The sequence below is a fragment of the Tyto alba genome, unplaced genomic scaffold (assembly GCF_018691265.1).
Source record: "Tyto alba isolate M040663 unplaced genomic scaffold, T.alba_DEE_v4.0 Super-Scaffold_16, whole genome shotgun sequence".
NCBI classification, from domain to species: domain Eukaryota; kingdom Metazoa; phylum Chordata; class Aves; order Strigiformes; family Tytonidae; genus Tyto; species Tyto alba.
In genome coordinates, this window is record NW_024881278.1 from 15,308,709 (window position 1) to 15,327,822 (window position 19,114).

General features: G+C 39.0%; 1 protein-coding gene across 4 annotated transcripts in view; it reads right to left on the minus strand.

Annotated features, from left to right (window-relative positions):
* DISP1 (dispatched RND transporter family member 1) overlaps positions 1-19,114 on the minus strand; it is a 98,427-nt gene that overhangs the window by 41,510 nt on the left and 37,803 nt on the right. The window contains exon 1 of one of the 4 annotated variants that reach the window (XM_032989492.2): positions 1,808-1,979. The exons of 2 other annotated variants lie outside the window; for them this stretch is intronic. The gene's annotated coding sequence lies outside the window, so the exon portion shown is untranslated. Of the gene's footprint in view, positions 1-1,807; positions 1,980-19,114 lie in introns of those variants that run through there. One more of the 4 variants, XM_032989491.2, reaches the window with a different exon arrangement.

Genomic DNA, 19,114 nt, shown 5'->3' on the forward strand with positions numbered 1-19,114 from the left:
GAAGCTGTCCTGTCCCAAACCTGAGGCACCGTGAGCTCACTCCCTGCGTCGCAGGCTGGCTCGGGAGCTGCAGCTCCTGGGACAGGGAGTTTCCAGCAGCCACAGCTCACGCGAGGGATGGGCACCAGCGCTGCCAAGCTGGCACCCGGGCTGACCCACCAGCCACAGCTGTGGGTGGAGGGAGCGGGCAAAGGCTGGGAAAAACAGTATTCTTCAGAAATCGGTTTTGCTTTGCTTTTAAGCTACAGTTACTTCTCCTGGCACAAACAGTAAAACAACAGCAGACCATTTACAGAAATCATCTGCAGGGGTTTGGCTAAAGAAATCAATTGCACTGCTTTAACTACAAAGTCTTTTTAAAGTCAGAATTCACAATAAGTATAAACATACACAGAAGCAACAACCAGGAATCCTATAAATTCTCTTCCAGGGGTTTTGTATGTTGTTAAAAAAAAAAAAAAAAAGGAAAAAAAAAAGAGCATATATGTGTAGGGAAAATGGAAAAAATGTATTAAGAAAATCCGAAAAAGCTTCAAATACTCTGAGTTTTGGAAAGAGAAACAGCTAACAGCTACAAGCAGAAATGACTGGAACAAGACATACTGCTACAAGAAAAAATGTGTGTAGTTCTGGAAAGCAGGTATACCTCAGCACAGTTTAAAAGCATGGAAAGCTATTAAACCCCCCCAAAAAAACATTACTTACACCCGTGACACTGTCATCACACTAAATCTTATTTATGCAATTTACTGACTTTCCATTACCATATGAAAGACATTGAAGTTTTTGTAATTGCAAATATTCTGATCCAAAATAGTTCTAATACTGCTTACATGGGGGAGGGAGGGAAACCAAAATATGTCTCTTTCTGGACGTAAAAGGAGTTAGTTGCATTTAAAGTTCCATAGGCTTTTACTTCATCATGCTGTGGGATTCACATTTAAACTATTACAGCTGTAAGGGGATACAAGAGCAATACCCTTTAGGATACAGCTCCAGCTATGCCTACCATCATCCTGACTATATTAGTGTTACGTAAGAGGTTAAGAAACCTCTCTACCATCTGTTTAGAATAAATTTTTTTGTTTGTTTTTCTGTCCAAATTTAAAAGAACCTCTTACTAATAACAGCATTTTTTCTTATTTCAACAGAAGCACTAACATAATTTTGTAAGTAGTGTATATTAAAGCAGCAAAAACACTGGGTGAGAATGCCAGGGCACACCAGGCAGGTATACATCAGCAGTCACACCTATTTGATAAACACTGAGCATTCCTTGCATTTATCTACAGAAAATACAGCAAAGCAGTTTTACACTAGCAGTCCAACAATCATTTTCTTCGAAAGCTAAACATGTGAGCAGTAATTTTTTTCCCCTTCATTTCCCAAATGTACATTGGTTTTAAGTCTCCCATTTGCTGAGCCACACTCGCTCTGAAGGCCAAATGATAAAGCCCATACACCACGTTTATAATCTGTTGAAACAGCCAGATCTCCAGTCGGGGGGGGTGTGTGTGTGTGTGTCTTAGGGCTTTTTTTTCTTTCTCACCCGACTCTCCAGAGCTAGCAGGGTCCTGTTCTAAGCTCTCCGGCATTTCTAGCCAGCTGCAGTCTTTTAGAAGCCCAGGAGCCTACTTGCATTAAAAAGTAGCGTTTTAGTGTAGATAAACCGAAGGTACACAATAGTCTTAGTTAAACCTGCATCCTGACGCTTTCTGAAAGCCCGAGATGTTCAGCTGTAACCTAAAACACGCTCCGGGAACGCGCGGCTCAGACATGAAGCAATCCAACATAACACACTTCTTACCGCTTACCAGCGCCCAGCCGGAGCAGACTAGCAGGCAGGAGCGAGCAGCCCCTTCTCGGATCCAGGTACCCCCCTCCTCCGCGCCCGCTCCGCCGCTCGCCCCGACAACGGCCCCGAGCAGGGAGCGACGAACCGGAGCCGAACCGGAGCCGAACCGGAGCCGAACCCGGAGCCGAACCCGGAGCCGAGCCCGGAGCCGAGCCCGGAGCCGAACCGGAGCCGAGCCCGGAGCCGAACCCGGAGCCGAGCCCGGAGCCGAGCCGGAGCCGAACCCGGAGCCGAGCCCGAGCCGAGCCCGAGCCGAGCCCGGAGCCGCCCCTCCCCGCGGCAGGTCGGGGAGCTGGCACCGACCCGCCGGCTCCTCCCCGCTGCTGCTGCGGGAGCCCCGGGGCCGCTCCCCGCCCTCGGTTCCAGCCCCCTTTGATCTGGTTTGGTTAAGGCCGATCTGGAGATTAGAGCCGCGCTCTGCAGCTTCGCCTTGCCCGCGCCCACGGGGGCCGTGGGACCTGCAACGGCGGCGCGCCTTGCTCCTTTTTCCGGCCTCGACACACACGCCGCCGTGGAAAGCACGAAGCGGCATCACCTTGCCACCAGCGGATTTGAAATGGAAAGAGCTCAGGGAGGCGGGACGCTGGAAACACCGCCGAGTGTCACGTGGAGAGTTTCTCAAACTCACTTCGGTCCCCGCTGGCTCCCGGCAAGGTCCTGTCCCCCAGCCCCGAGCTCCCGCCTCGTCCTTTGGTTGTCAGGCATTTCTCACAAAGTATCTCTGTGTGGCTACGAATCTCTGACGCTTCAACAACAACAAAAAGGCCCCAGACTTGGGAAACCAGGGCTTTTCCAACGTCAGATTTTAAAATACTCGTACCTAAAATGCCTTTTCTTCAGCTTCCTTCGTATCTGAGCACTTGAGGACCTGGTAGTCCAAAAGTGAACATCCCTGCATACTCCTCATTTATTTAAAAAAAAAACAACAACAACAACAACAACAAAAAAACCAAAACAAACAAACAAAAACCCAAAACACCTTATAAATACAAACTGAATTACAGGCTATTAATGCAAACAGCTGAAAACTCCGTGGGCAGAGAAGACAGAGCCTGGTCACTTAGAAGTCAAAATTTAAAAATATGAGATTGCCAAAATCTGGGGATATTTAAACCCTCAGTTCTAAGACCTCAAGAATAAAGCACCAGGTTGTGTTTAGAAAGAGCTCAGTATTAAGATTGGGAACACTGTTCTCACTCAATTCACAGAGCTGTATTATGAAGAATTTTTTAAAATAACACTGTGGGAAATGCTACAAGCTGGTCTCGACCTGCTCTACCAGGGTATGCTCAAACTCCTAAACCTCACATGCTCACCTCATGTTTGGGGAAGTGACTTCTGGTTTTCCATCAGCTCTGGGTATCTCGGATGCAAACCACAGGACTGGCCTCCTCCTGGGGCAGATCTTATAAACCAGTCCCCTGCCATTCCAAAGCAGATCACAATCCACCTGGGACTGGCTTTTTAGAAGAGTAGAAAAGCTCTGTCCCCTCTGCTGAAATACAAGAGCTCTGATTTCAGGGTCAAGTTGAACTAGTTCTAGCAAAAGGAATTTCTCATCTACAAGCACCTTTACTCTTTGTAAAGCAAAAAAAAAAAAAAAAAAAACCCCAAAAAAAAAACCCAAAACACCAAACCAACAAAAATCTTACCCAAAGGAAATACTGGGGCTCAATTTCCCTCAGTGTGACCTTAGAATTATGTATCCTAACCCTGGTCCAAGTTTTTACGCAAAGCAGCTCTTCTTGCTCAAAGGATCTGGTCTTTAACAGGTGGTGAGAGATTGTGTTGCTTCCCTGCTTTTAAGGGGAAACTTTTTTTTTTTTTTTTTTAAGCCAGTGTTCCTTGCCTTTCTCACTTAGCTTCAACTGGAAAACTTCACGGGCATCAGCTGCCCTGTCTCCACCTCCCACACACCATCAGCATCCTACCTAGAACATCATTTTTCTAACATTAATGAATTCTCCAATAGAAAACTTATTTTCCCATCCAATGCAGAGCCACTCAGTGCAAATGACCCAGGACAGTTCTTATACAAGAAACACAGATATATTTATTGAACAAAACAGCAATACGACAAAGCAGATAACTTCAACCCATAATTCAAAATGGAAGTAGGAGTACAATCCAATATTCACTTTCTGAATATCTGAAACACACAGTATACGCCCAGAAGTGTCACAAGAATCTCAAAGCTACTTTTTCAAACTCACAAAACTCTATGTATTTTTGAAAAAAAACAAAGCAAAAACCTATCTACTAACATAAGCATTTCTTAAATACATAAATATTACTGTATATCAGCTCACTGGAGATACTGTATCACTTATATTTGCTAGTCACCTCAAAGAAGTGACAAGAGACACGTCATAATTTCTCACTGCTTTCATATGTAAGAGGAAAAGTACTATAAACATCTAAAGGATTACAATCTGTTAAAGTTATTAGATTACGTGTACTGCACAAAATACTGTTACTGTATCTCAGCACACCAACTTACTGCAGCTATTTTGTTCCCACGGACAACAGTAAAATGAACATATAACGTACGTTCATAGGTTATGCTTAATAAAATGATTCCTGTGCAAATTGAATTTAAATACTGTATCATATTTTTGAATTACAGGCTTGTAGTCAATTTTTGCCTTTACAGTACCTGAAAAGCAAACTCAGCACTGTGAGTGCTGAGAAACCTTCCTCCCACACTACCCTCTACCTGCGCAGAGCCTGAATTGTCCAACAGCCCCCCGGCACACCCCTGGTTTTGACATCTCTATCATACACCCCTTAACAGCCGCTTCTGCACTACGTTCAACTTTTAATGTTGCTACTTATTCTACTGTCCATCTCCAGCAGCATCAGACAAATGCTGATTTCTTCATTTGTAAAGGATTAGGAAATACAACTGAGCTCTGCAGCATATGGAGTGCACGTACAGGAAAACTGAGGGAAGGTGGAAAAGGATGGAAGAGTTTAGATCAATTCAAGGCAGATCAGGGATGTCACATCTGATTTGTGGAGAACTTGAGAAGATAAATGAGTAACACCCTGATCTACCCACCACCTGGAAATGCATAGATGCAGGGAATCTGCAGGACATCTGCACTCCTAATTCAGCTTTGGTTTAAGTCAATATGATCCTCGACCCATCAGGAAGTTCCACCTATCTATGGATCAGTCAATGCATTTTAAAAGTGACAGAATTTCTATCCTAAATAAAATGAACTCTCAGAGCTTCACTATGCATTAAAGAGAAAATGAACAGAATAAAATTTTACTGTTATGTCATCTTGAAGATTAATTATTATTTTTAGATTTCACAGATTACTTAAAGATCTTGAGATTCAAGCCCCTGCAGATAGACACGCTTCTCTGGGCAAACAAAAGTACTTTGCATGTTCTGATCAAAGAAAAAATCCTTCAAACTTAGAAAAAACGGGCAAACCCTCTCATATCCTAACAAGCGGCTTTTTTTTAACTGAGATTTTAAAATAACATTTTTCATAATACACTTAATGAATAAAATCAAGTAGCAGTAAAAATATTAACACAGTTCCCAAAATTCTATATACAATTCTCAGTAAAAAAAAGTTATGATAACCATATTACAGATTCAAATGAGCTATAGTTTATAGACTATACAAGAAGCTTAAAAAAATGAAGCTTATATTTGTATTTACAAAGCACAGGTGACATATTGTGTTTTAATGTATGAAGTCTGACCATTCTCTCTATTCAAACAAGACACAAAGAGTTGCAATTCTTGTCCATGTCCCTTTCATAGACTCTCCTGAAGCTACACAGCAGACACTACGCAATGCCACCAAGCGCCAGCTGCTTCTGCTAGGTTTGGCTGCCCCTGATGAAGAGCTGCTATTGAGCTACCACCTTCCCAGTGCTGTAGGTGCAGTTATTCTCTGTACCTTCCACTCTTGGCTGTATGCCTTCACATGCCTCTCTGAGTTTAATATGACATGAATCACATATTATTCCTGTCACAGGGGTGTCTTTCTAAAAAGAGAGATTCAGAAGAAGCTGAAGTACTTCGGCAGTGTTGGACGTTATTCGAAGAGCTGGTGGTGGTTTTGGGTGCTCTGGGGATAAACTGAAGCCAAAGGACTATGCAAGTGCTCAGGGGAAAAAGTACAGAGGCTTTTGAGATCCCTGAAGACCAGAGGGCACCAGAGGTGCTATAGAAATTTTGCTGAGTTGCTAATGAACTGGGAAGAATAAGGGAATATGGAATAGCAGTAAAGAGCCAAACAGAGGTTAAAATGACAGAATGAGTTCTGCACGTGGCACATGTACTCTGTAAGTATTTTATTATAGCTACATTGAATTTTTATTACAATTCCTATCCACCTACAGAATTTCCTGACTAGTGTTTTTTTCTTGGACACAATATTCTCTATTGCATCTTAGACGCTATAGCACAGTACTTGCAGTAGGCAATTTACCAAATGTCATTTAAAACAGTGCAGTGGGAGAAATATGGTAGGGACCAACCATTTATTTACTACTTTTCCTATTAAAGTGTATTTTTGTGCAACACTTGAGGCAATACTGAGCTAGCAGCAGCTACTTTAATTATTTAAAGGCACACAGGACACATAGTGGCATCTTCCAGACCCTAGCAGTAACTGGGACATGGTCAGAGCACAATATTGACAAAGTGAGTTGGACTGAGTCAGCCTGATCCATCAGACATTACTAGGTCTAGACTGCCACTGATTGTCACACCTGACACTTTTGCAGATATATGCAAGTTCCCACACGGTGCTCCCAAGTGCTCTTGGGTCCAGAAATACGAAGCAAAGACAAACTGACTTATCCAAGACTACAGCCACACAAACACGAGTCGTCTGCTCCTAGACCTAAACTGAGCCTGTTCATAATGCATCACCCCCAAGATGGAAACTCTCAAAACTGGCATTTGGGAGCCTCTGAACAGACACTGCAGATAATTTACCATCTGTCTTACCCATCCAGAGATGAAAGAGACTATTGTAAAAGAGAAAAAAAAGGACCCAGATATGAAAAACCTGTACTTAGGTCTGTGGGTTTATTTCTTTGATACAGTATGATGAAAAGGAAGTAAATGAAATACAAGGTATTAAATGTAAAAACACACATCCTCTTACACTGGTATTCTTCTATACACTCTTTTTTATTTTTTTTTCCCCAGAGGGTGGAGGAGACAAACCTTCACATAAATATAGGTCATAATATAAACAAAACTGATTCAGTACCATCATATACCTATGGGTGAAGCCTTAAGTATTGAGCCTTCCCTTCCATTTTCAGACTGCTAGCTCCACAAGGATGAAATATTGTCTAATCAATAGGTGACATGAAGTAAATTGGCTGTCCTTCTCCAGACTTCATCACAAAATCTTTCATAATCGATATCCTCATGAAAGGCTGAGAATTAAAAGGGAGCATAGAGGCTGAAAAATCTTTCAGCCTTGCAAAGCAGTCTTCTCCAGCACTAGTGACAGGTGAAATGTTAAGACATGATTGCTGATCATACTCAGCTTGTTGTTTGTTTGTTTTTTGTTTGGGGTTGTTTTTGTTTGGGTGGTTTTTTTTGTTGGGTTTTTGTTTTTAATAAACAGAGGACTTCTGGCTTGCAATTGGGAAATTTAAACTCTACACACTACACCCAATATAACAGATATCAATACATTTTTTAATATTCTGGAAACTGGACATATAAGGTCACATCATCTTAAATAACACTGAAAGTCAAAGCACAGAAATAAATTTCTGGGGGCAAAGAGGGTCTGTCTTTGTCCATAAAGCATCTAGAACAATGTGGTCTCAGTCCCTAGTGTAATTAAAGAGTCAGTTCAGCATGATACTGCAAACTAATAGAGCAGAATTCTAAACTATTTCCTTTATTGATTTCTTTTTTTAAAAGCTCTCAAAGTACAATAGTGACATTTTCCAGTCTGTTGTTTTGTATTCCCCACCCCCCAACTGAAACAAGATACTCTAGCAGTATTTCTCTAACTTTTTCCACTGAGATCCTGGGTTTTTAAACCAGGTCATGTGAAGGTTGAGTTTTATGAAATATAAGACTGTCTTGTTTTATCCACTTACAGACATAAACACTAACATCAATTTAATGATTTTTCAGTGAGGATCTAATACAGATAAATCTTTTATTTTGCACGTTTCCAAATCGCATGTACTCTGAATTGAAATGCATGTCTGAAGCTATGCAGTAACTCAAGTCACACATCACACAAAACTCTTGAAAAGCTATCAAGTTTAAAAAATTCCCCACACTGGAAGCAATTATTTACATTACTAAAATAAAAAAGTTGTGTATTAATAATGAAAACCAGAAAAAATCAGATTTAATAGTCTGCCAAAATGCTTTAATATGGAAAGTTTGTAAGACAGTTTTATTAGCACCTCAGATAGTTTTCAGATACTAATTTGAAGAAAACTTGCTGAAAGTACAAATAAATCTAGAAGGTATAGATCTTCAATTCTGCTTCTATCTACAGCTCACAACGTTTTGAAGGAATTTTTAATAGCTTATCGTAAGTTGTAACAGTTTTATTCTCTAAACAGAGTACTCCAATAATAAATTACATTAAAATGCAGCTGCATAAACATGTTTACACACAGTTACATTTTCTCATTCGCATTCCTTTCTCACAGGTGTACCTTTTCCACTATGAACTAACTACACTTAAGTGTATCTTATGTAAGTGCACACATGTATATTGTCACTTGTAAAATAGTGCAGACTGACCAGAGAGAAAAAACTAACAGAATGTTTTATCTGAACACAAAATAAACAAGTGACATAAAAAGCAGTAATTTCATCACTTGTACAACACTAGTATTTAAATTACACCACCATCCTGATGTTACAGTGAAAGAGACTACTGCAGTATAATTTTCTTCCAAATGACAGGAGAAATGCACTTTACCAATACTGTTACCGTAACTTCCATACTAAGATTATCTATAATGAAAGAAAAAAATAACTGTATTTCCTCCATCATTCGGAGGAATTCATATAGCAACCATCCAGAAAACACAACTACCACTATTTCTATTTCAGCTAGAGAAGCAAAGGAAAAGTCACTTTTTCAGATTCACATTCTTGGTTCAGGAAACAGCAAAGTCTTGAAATGTAAGGGATTCTTTTAAAAGTAATTGATACCTTACTGTTTTAAGATAGGGACCACTGTTTTGCACTGAATTTCAGGGAAGCTAAAAATGTAACATCAGTATTTACTGCAGCTGCCTAAGTATTGCCATATAGTACCTATGAAATATAAAGTTATGTGCAAAATAAGCATTTATGTTGCAGATATCAGAAAATTATTAATTTTGTTGTTCATTCCGTTCACTTTCACAGCTCAGAAAGGAGAAGGTTCTTGCTATTCATTTAAGAACAAATTAGGTGACAACTGTAGTTCTACGTTTCTTCTACCTATTGCAAATTCAACCTCCAACTTAGCATGATCTTCCCTTGGCTTAGTAAAAGTAACAGGAGAGAAAACCCCTACAAGCTTCTTAATTATCAATTTTTCTAAAGGATTTTCAAAGTTAGCTGCCTAAACCTTCAGAAAACGCATGAAAGATCTCCTCCTCCTTTGTGCACAACCCACATCACACCTTCACCTTTCCTCATTAGGAAAGTGAAATAAGCAACAAAGCTAATCGTTTTTTTCTTTAGGAAAAAAAAAATAAATCTAAGTGTTTGGAGTAAACAAGCATTGCTAGAGCCTATAGAGGAGATTTCATTTGATGTGAGCTTTACTGACACAGTAACGAACGCCTGGCAGACAAGGCAAGAGAAAATGCTATTTGAGCATAAACTCAATGTTTGCTCGCGAGGCTGCTTGCCTGCCAGAGGGTGAACCAAACACAACTCCTGCAACAGGAAGTCAATCTTTTCTTGCTGTCTCTTAGCAAACAGATGTGAGCCTGGGAATTTCTCATACAATCAGATAAATCAAGAACCAGACCTTTCAGAGCACCAACCTCCATAGCTTTAGAAGGAGATGCCAGATTTCTCTGGGACCTTCTGATTTCACACTGTTTACTCAAAACTACAGTTATGGCCTACCAAGACACAAGTCCCATCATTTCCACAGCTGCTCACTAAGTAAGTTTGATGCATGTCTGTTTTACCTGATGCTTGAAGTCAAAACCTTGAGACCAGTCTAAACTATGAAACGTTCCCCAACATGCTCTTTTTTAATGACATCTCTCTATTCCTTTTACATTATGCCTAGGGATACTGAGGTGTATCTTCTCAAAAACCTGATTTGGTGTCTTCTGCAGTGCACAGGTTCCCTGAAGTCACATAGTTCTGAGCTATATTCTTGTCAGTACAAAACTGCAACTATATACCTTCCTGATCAATTCTCAAATAAAAAAAATCCTTTGGAAAAGTACAAGGTATACAGATATTCCATTATAGTTGTATTACAAACCCAGATATATTATTTCTTTGCATGATCTATTTAACAAACCAAATTTTTATACTGAAGATGTCCAGTATTGACCAAATGTCTAAGATGATGTGTTTGAAGGCCTTTCAAACCTGATGGTACCTCTTGAGATTTACATTCAATAAATACAGTTGGATAGCTATTTAAAGATCAAATTCATGATCAGACTTCAATTAGATTACATTTACTACAGTCTCTGTGTTGTATGAAGCCAATTTAGTTAGACAATATTGTTTTTTCCAATTACTACAAGCTACCCATTTTGTATGTACTATACATGCTCTGTTTCTAGGAGATTCATTGGAATATGATTTGGTTCTCTACTGGTTACATGAATTGTAGTATCAGAATAACTCTCTTCACATAAGCATTAAGGAATCTGAAGAGGATCAGGTGCTGAAATGTACTTACGAGTACACTTTCTTTCTGTACCAAGGGGTTGAGGATCATGAAGCACTCCAGGACTCGGAAGCAGCAGGACTGATACCAGTTTTCTGCACAGGAAACCAAGGTGTGGGAACTGAGAGAACACAAGTCACTTTTGGTCATTACAGAGCACAACTGTGGAGAGATTTTTATTTTTTTTTTTTTATATCCTGGCAAAGAGGAGTGACTGGGTGTATGCCAGCAGTGCCACAGCTGTACAAAGTCAGCACCAGTAAACCACCTCTGTATCAGACACAGAGACAGACATACAGCAGCTGCCGAAGACTTCTGGCAGCCCTGCGGCAGCAGCAGCTGCACAGCGTTCCATGGCTACGAGAAAAGTTTGGTCCCTTTGCAACTCTCTCCCTTTCAGCTCACTTAATTGGGCTGTGTACCTGTTCCAGGGCACGGGCACTGCTAATTTTAATAAAGCTAAGAAATCGGTTTACTACCAAGCCATTGAACCTTTATAGAAGCGTTTAGATATTAAAACCTGAATATTCTTTTTACAATTTTAAATCTTATTTAACAGAACAGCCTTGTTTAGTCTACAGTATTTAACAGTCATCAGCCAGATACTATTTTAATGAGCAATGCATGCGTAAGATACTGACCTTCCCAGCAAAAACTCACAGCCCAACCAGCTACTGAAAGCAAAAGAGCAGCCACAAAAAGACTGCTCCATTTGTCGTAAGATACTAATCCTTGCATATACCCTTTCTAAAACAACTTATGTATAAATCTACTAGCAAAAAAAAAAAAATCTTTCCCAAGGAGTTTGCTTTAGAGGCAAAGACAAAAAAAATAATCTGACCTTGAGGAAAGCAGCCCAATCAATTTTGGATGACTTGTCTTTCATGCTTGTATGACATATCCACTACTTTTTTCTTTTCCCTCACAGTGAACAAAAAGGCATCACACGGATCTGGTCATAGTACTCAAAGCCAAATGCATACAAAGTTATCGCTAGGCATTAGAAAAGGCTGTAATATCCAGCAGCATTCTTCCCATCTTTCCAGTACAACCACATACAAGATGTGGGGCAGAACCAGTGGTATTTGTGCCTGGTGAGTAGCAGCAGGTGACTCCTTGGTTACCGACATATTGTAAGGAAGGGGTGAGAGCAAGCTGCAAATTTCAAGGGGAAGGGGGCAGGGATGAAGCGAGAGAAGGGAACCTGGAATGCTCGCCCGAGGTCAGAGGACAAGGAATTTCACAGCTAGGCGATAATTTTAAGAGGCAAGTGCCTATCATGCAAACATGTGCTAAAACGATCACCCACACACTTCCTCCTCACAGATTAGTTTTAATCCCAATAAATTTTCTGAATTTAGTTCACCACATACCTGCACAAGCACATTTGATGGGATATGGATGGCAATCATAGCAAGCAAGAATAACTAGGAGTGGGGAGATGTGCTTCTTTTGGTGACTCTAATGATTTAAGTCCACTCAGAAGTATGTATGCATAAAACATATACTGTGTATACTACAATATACAAGAATTAGTTTTAGAGTCGACACTTAGCACTAAATAGAAATTTTTTAAAGATTTTGCTTAAGAAAAAGTATGTAGAACAGAATATAACTAGAAAGTAAAACTGCAAATCAAAGGGATATGCATAAGCAAGATGTTTAATTTCTGGTTGTAAATCTTCTATAAAACAAGTTATTGCTGAACTAGCTTAGAATTCTCACAAAACAACAAAGAAGAAACAAAGGGCTGTGTTTGAAATGCTTGCAAACTGAAATTCCAGTCCCCTACATACAGGAATTTCTTTCATTAGGACAAGATGGGGAAGAATTCAGTGATTAGCATTCTAATTCAATACTAAAACATAGCTGGGTACAATTGGTAAAGCCACTGAAGGGATTTTCCCAGGTTTCTTGCTTTCTTGTTGAATGACTGCACTTTTTCCCTTCAGAGTTAAACAAGTCAACAATTCAACAACGTCATTATCTTCTATTAGTTTCTTCACAAGTGCTGCATTACTACCCTACTTGCGTGGCTACTGTAAACACTGAGCAGAAGCCTCTACGCTCTTCAGATTATCAGTCAGAGCACGACTGCAACAGTCAGGCTTCTTATGCACAGAACATGTCTGAAAGATACCAGCCATCATGAACAAGTTTGCAAGGCTGCAGGTAAACACGTGAGTGACTGAAAACAAAGTTGTATTCTATTAAAATGGCATGGGTGCAACACATGTGTGCCTTCAGATGGAGGCAATTCAAGAAAAATTGTGCTACGTATTGCTGAATTCTGCATAGTACTTAGCAAAAGCATCATGACTTCAAAAATAAAAGAACAGCCAGGTCCTGTTAAATTTACTACACTCACCCCCCTGTACATTTAAAGATGGAAAGAAATACTTCCCTCAGGGAAGTGGGGCCCATCTTATAATTTCTGGATTAAACCCATTACTATTAGCTGCAGAATGAAATTATTGGCGACAGGTTCACTGAATTACCTCTTTACAGAGGTCACTAGAGCTTCCTAGAAACCTAAAACTGCCATTGTAAATTTAGCTAGTAACAAGTGAGTTTTTTAAACAATCAAAATTAGAGGTAAACATAGTAAAGAACCTGGTTTAATACCCTAATTTAGTCATGCAGCGAAGTACAACACATTTGCATTTTCTTCACTTCGAAGTTATAATCTGAGAAATACATGAGTGCTGGCATGCACCACTATTACATCAACATTTTATGTTCACAGATGTGGATGTAGAATTTCTATTGATTTTCAACATGCTCATTTCTCTTAAAACTATAACACATATCAAGAATGATTTCTCTGGCAAGTACACAAACTGTATCTTGATCAGCACATTTAAAATAAGATTAAGCATAGGCTTAAAATAGGATTAATCAGAAGCTTTCACCATGCAAAATTCTGTTATGAAATTAATCAATTTTGCAAATATCAAGAATCTTGGAAAAAAAAAAAACAAAACCACAAAACAAAACCAAATAAGAAGTCACATGTACAAAAAAAAAAAATCTTACTTTCATCTTTCATTCTGTGTTTATTATCACCACTTTAAAGCTTCGCTCAATTATTTACAAAGGACCTCTGACAAAAATTGTTCAATCTACCACTTTATAGGCTATGCTTAGTTCTGTTTAAGCTTCCAAGACTGCTAATAAACTGTGTACTGTTTCATGTAAAATACATACACAGTCCTCAAAGTACAGCCTGTGTTTCCTCCCTCCCAGGTAAGCGACCTCATCACTGGATTACAAAGTCTTGTTTCTCTTGCCTGTGTTCTCCCTCACTCTGGTCCTGTAAATTTTGCTTTCCTAGTTGTACAAAGAATGCCCTTGATACCAATTCAGTAAACAGTTGAGTAGTTAAGAGTCCACTACTTGGTGAGAAACTTGAGCTTGAAATCCTTCAGATGGATTTTGGCATAAAATACAAGTCTTCTTTTCTTGGAGTGATCACACAGTTGCCCAGCAATTATATCAAAGCATTACAAGACATCTGGAGACACTTCTTTATTGTTGTTGCAGTGAAACTTGGACACTGGGGCACTGGTAGAAACAGCACTGGGAACAGCCTCTGCTCTACAACACACCAGTATGCCTTGTTGCTTGGACTGCAAGGGGACTGGAGCCTAACATTTGCTTATACCAAGCTCTTCGCTCCTCCCCCTGCAATGAGGACCTTTATCCCTATTGTCCCTCCTAAATTCTGATTTACTTCGTCAGATGTTACTTCAAGAACTTCTAGAAGTAATGACATGCTATCCTAGCTAAAAGCATTTTGAAATCACTATTTTTAAACGGGGTAAAATAAAACACCTTTAATTCTGCTGGTTCATAAGGAATTGACTGGTAAAATGGTGCTACAGCTGAATTACTGGGGAAGACATGGAACACCCCACAAAACAGTCATGGTAAATCTTACACTAAAATGAATGTCACCTGTCACAACTGAGCCATGTTCATTCGTATTCAACAGGAATATCCTGAAGTTCTCATAGTCCCACAAGCCTTAAATAGATTTAAAAACGTGCTCTGTTATGATTTATTTTACCAGTAGAAAGCTACTGTGCAAAAGTACTTGAATCCCACTGACCCTGGTCATGAGTTCCCTGGAAGTACAATCAAAATTCAACAATTGTCATAGACCCTGAATCTGGAGCAGACTGATATTAATTTGCAGTTAAGAAACTGAACTACCATACAGTACAGATTTCATGGTCTAAATTCAGTTTACTATAAATTCAGTTCCTTTTGTAATTTAATTTTTCTGCTGAATATTTGAAGAGATTCTGTTTTAACAACTAATACATCTCATGCAGTAACTAGAGATACCCGGTAACAGACAATGATGCAAAAGGCTGGAAAAAGTGCTTGATTAATCAACTGTGAGATTCAATATCACCTTTTGCACAGGGGCACATCTGCTTCTGGAACAAGGCAGGCAAACAACCTCTGTTCTGCTGTGCCAGCTTCTGTATCATTGTGGTACAAATTAAGATCACATTGTTCAATTACCTCCTGGCACTGGGTTTAGCAATTCAGATGTCTAGGTTGAAAAAATTGACATATTGAAATAAGAATTTCTTTGAATTGTTCCACTGGGTAGAATTTGCAGATGACTCTCAGTAAAATTAAGCCAAGAGGGGACAGGCACTTCAATAACAAAGTGTTTGTCATCCATCAAATGAAACTTCAACATGACAGATACCCATAAAGTAGGTAACCAAAATACTGAGAAATTCAGAGGAAAACTCATGCACTGAAGTTCTTGAGTGGTCTAAATTACTCTCGCAAAATATTATTGCACTATATTTCACTAATATTCACTATTTCACTATCGTTCCAAAGTTCTGTGGGTTTAGCTCCCCTTGCAGCTACTGGCACCTCAATCTGAAGAGCAACTTTTGCAAGCCTTCAAGACACTAGGTGATCTGAAATTCAACAAACTCTGTCAGGGGCTGCACTGAATTATCTACCATCTGGAAACTGTAAAAATAAAAATTATATATGAAGGGTAATGAAAAAATACTATTAAAACATGATGGTGATGGCAAAGTTTGACAACCTTCCAACAGAATAAACTGGAAATCTGCCTTTCGTGATGACCCATACAACTTAGAGCAAGATGAGTGAGAGCTAAGAGCCCTGAGGTATCAGATAAGGCTACCCAGCAGGGTCTCCTACCTGAGGAGATAAATGCCCTAGAGATAAACTATTTCCTTCTACAAAGAAAGGCAGAAATTTTAATTTTAACTTTTCAATTTGATCTCTAAAAAAATAAAATTTCAACACACTGAAATTCTTTTCAAAAGTACAGTTCCCTTTCTCAAGCCAACTCTATATCGTCTCTTCCTGAAAAACTCAGCACTGTTCAAAACTAAGTTAAAGAATTATTTGGAGTTGTCTTGCATAAACACAAGCCAAGTATCAGCTTAAGTCACTATAATGGTCTTTATATAGGCTCATAAGTCACATGGAAAATTTTGGCAGAAACAGACTTCAATTTTTAGAACATACATGTTCAGGTATTTGAACACAGTGCCAAAAATCTCCCAAAGATAAGTGAAATACACCAGAAAAACTGGTTTTAATATCCGAAGAGTTACTCAACCTGAACTGAATTTATCAAGATAAAGAATACATTTTTCTTGCTGTTCTGAGGACAGACGAATCTTTCTGGTCAATATCTAACAGCTGTTGCAAACAACAGATGCTAGAATTTCTCTAAGAGATTCTACAAAAAAAATCTTTTATGGAGGAAAATACTTCGCAACCTAAGCACCAGAGCTCCTATAATGAAACCAATTTTTATGCCATGGTCTTAATTTCAGTCTACTTCGTATATTCATTCAACCTGCAGCCTCTAACCTTCACATTCAAGAAGTTCTCACACCAGCAGTAGCCTTCCATAAAAAGACTTGTTCACTTAACAGTGCTAGTCTTTGCTGAGTGGACTATTAGTTCCTGCGACCTGTCAGAAAGTAACTGAACAACAACATACTCTGGTAGAAAAAGCAAAAAAAATTAAACGAGAACTAAAAAGGCTACCTTTTCAAAACTGAGACTTCTTGTCTGTGAAACTGGGTAGTTTATTCTACATAGAACAGTTCCGCTTATTCCGTAATCCAAAAATGAAAATCATAGCCTTCCACCAATATACTAAAAAGCTTTTATTTTTTCCACCCACAGTTTAAGCCAAATGTGTCTCAGCACTGGATCCCAAACTTTAATTTCCTTCTACTTCTGCTATTGTTATGCCAGCACTTCTAAATATTTACCCTTCCCAGATTCCTAAAATGGAAGGAGCCTGGGTTCTTTTGTAGTGCAGATGATTTGCACAGACCCCAAGTACCAGAGAAATTCTCACGCTTTCATGGAGGGAACTGGATTTAGGCGACACTTTGTTCATGACAGGGTAAAGTAATCTTTAATAAATTTAAATTGAAGGGTCTTTCTAACACAGAGGGATTATGTATACCTTCCTCATGTACAATGATAAACATTGAAGATATTAATAAACATTCCTTAGAGAACTGAAGATTTACATTTTTCATAAAGTGTAGATGTGATTAAATTGCATCTATATCTGGAAACATTTAGCACTAAGCAGCTGAAAAGTTATTTTACTGTATACACCACTTCAGTTGATCTTCCAAAAAATTAAGCTGTTATAGATAGTGATTCAGTAAAAGTAAAGGCTTAATCAAAAAAACTAAGGAAAGACAAACAAAATGGAAGCATTAAACAGCATGAAAACGGAAAATAAGTGCCAGTTTTATAACTAGTGAACATTTTGGAGTCTGCACAGACAGCTTTGCAACTGCTACCAAGAGGAAGCCAGTTTGGTCTTTGCTGGCATCACACACATTCAGCAAAGTGATCTGCAAGAGAAATGCTCTATGACCTATTTATTTATTAAATCAAACCCATAGTCCAACAAGCTAAGCTACAGCAAACCTAAAAGAGATGTAAACATAGACGATACTATGGAGTAATCTGAGACAAAAGCAGTTTTCCTTTTCTTCTTTTGTAAACGCACACTGAGTTAAATTCTCCTACTTAACAGAAATCTGTTGCTAAGATATTTATTCCTCCCGTTGCAATGGAACAGACAGAAGGCTAATTAAAACTTGCTAAAGCCATCATGACATCTTAGCTGAAGCTGTGATAAAAGTATCAATATATTATAGTATTCTTTAGTTTAAGGTTGTCAAATTATGCACTGTAAGTGGAAGGAAATCCTTCCAGAAAATCTTTTTGAGCACTGAGTCTCTTTTGTTATCAAAGCAAACATTTCTTTGCGTGTACATTCCACCTGATAAGGTTGGTTTTCCCCTCCTTATGGCTGCTGAAAACTTGGGGGATAAGAATCTAAATGAGATGATCATCCCCACATACTCCAGATTTCCTTAAGAATCTGTACAAGTTTATGTGGTAATCGACAGAGAAATATAATGAAACTTAAAACCAGTCTTCTGCACAGCAGGGAGCTACAGCTCCTCAATACCCAACTCACAACACCACACAGGCAAATCAGAAAAGAGGACAGAAAGCAGAGGCTACCAAAATCTGTTTTTCAGTCTGAGGCAGCAAAATAATTATGAGAAAGTCGTAATTTATATAAAACCAGGAAAAAAAAATGTTTCAAAAGGTAAGGTTGTTACTACTAAACCCATTTTGTACAGCTCTGCCAGTCTATCAATAACTGTCTCTTCTTATGCTCCAGGTACTACACGATTTCTCTTTCTTTTATACGGACCTTTGCTTCTTTCTCGTCTCCTGTTTCTATTTTTATATTTATCTCCCCCATTCCTGAATTTTCCTAATTACAAAATCTTCTGAATCAGAAGCAGAAACTTGGAAGATTAATTTCTAGAAGCAGCAGTCTAGATAGGAAAGGAGAAATCTCAGCATCTGTCCTGTAGGCAATCTTACTACATAGCATACCTATCTGCATAAACACTATTTATCACTGCAAGAAGTTTAGATGTGCAGGACAGTTTTAGCACATAGCCAAGAGGTTTCTGTGGGCACACAGGTTCTACAGATTCCATTAACCAGTTACCCCTTTTAATCACTGCGGTGACCTGCACTGCATTTCCACCTTCCACAACACTGAAGTGTCAGGCACCAAAAGGCTCACTAATGAAGCATGTGTCGAGTTTTCCAATTTAGGCTAAGATAATTTCAAAGCTATTTATCCTCTTAAGGGAAAGAGTTGGAAGACGAAATCAGAAATTTTGTTCATGACTTTAGTGAGAAACTGTAACATTCAAAGTTGTAAATAAAATGATTTTGTTTTTACAGGCTGACTTCAAGAAAATATTTCAGAAAACCCTTTCTAAATGATTCTTACTCA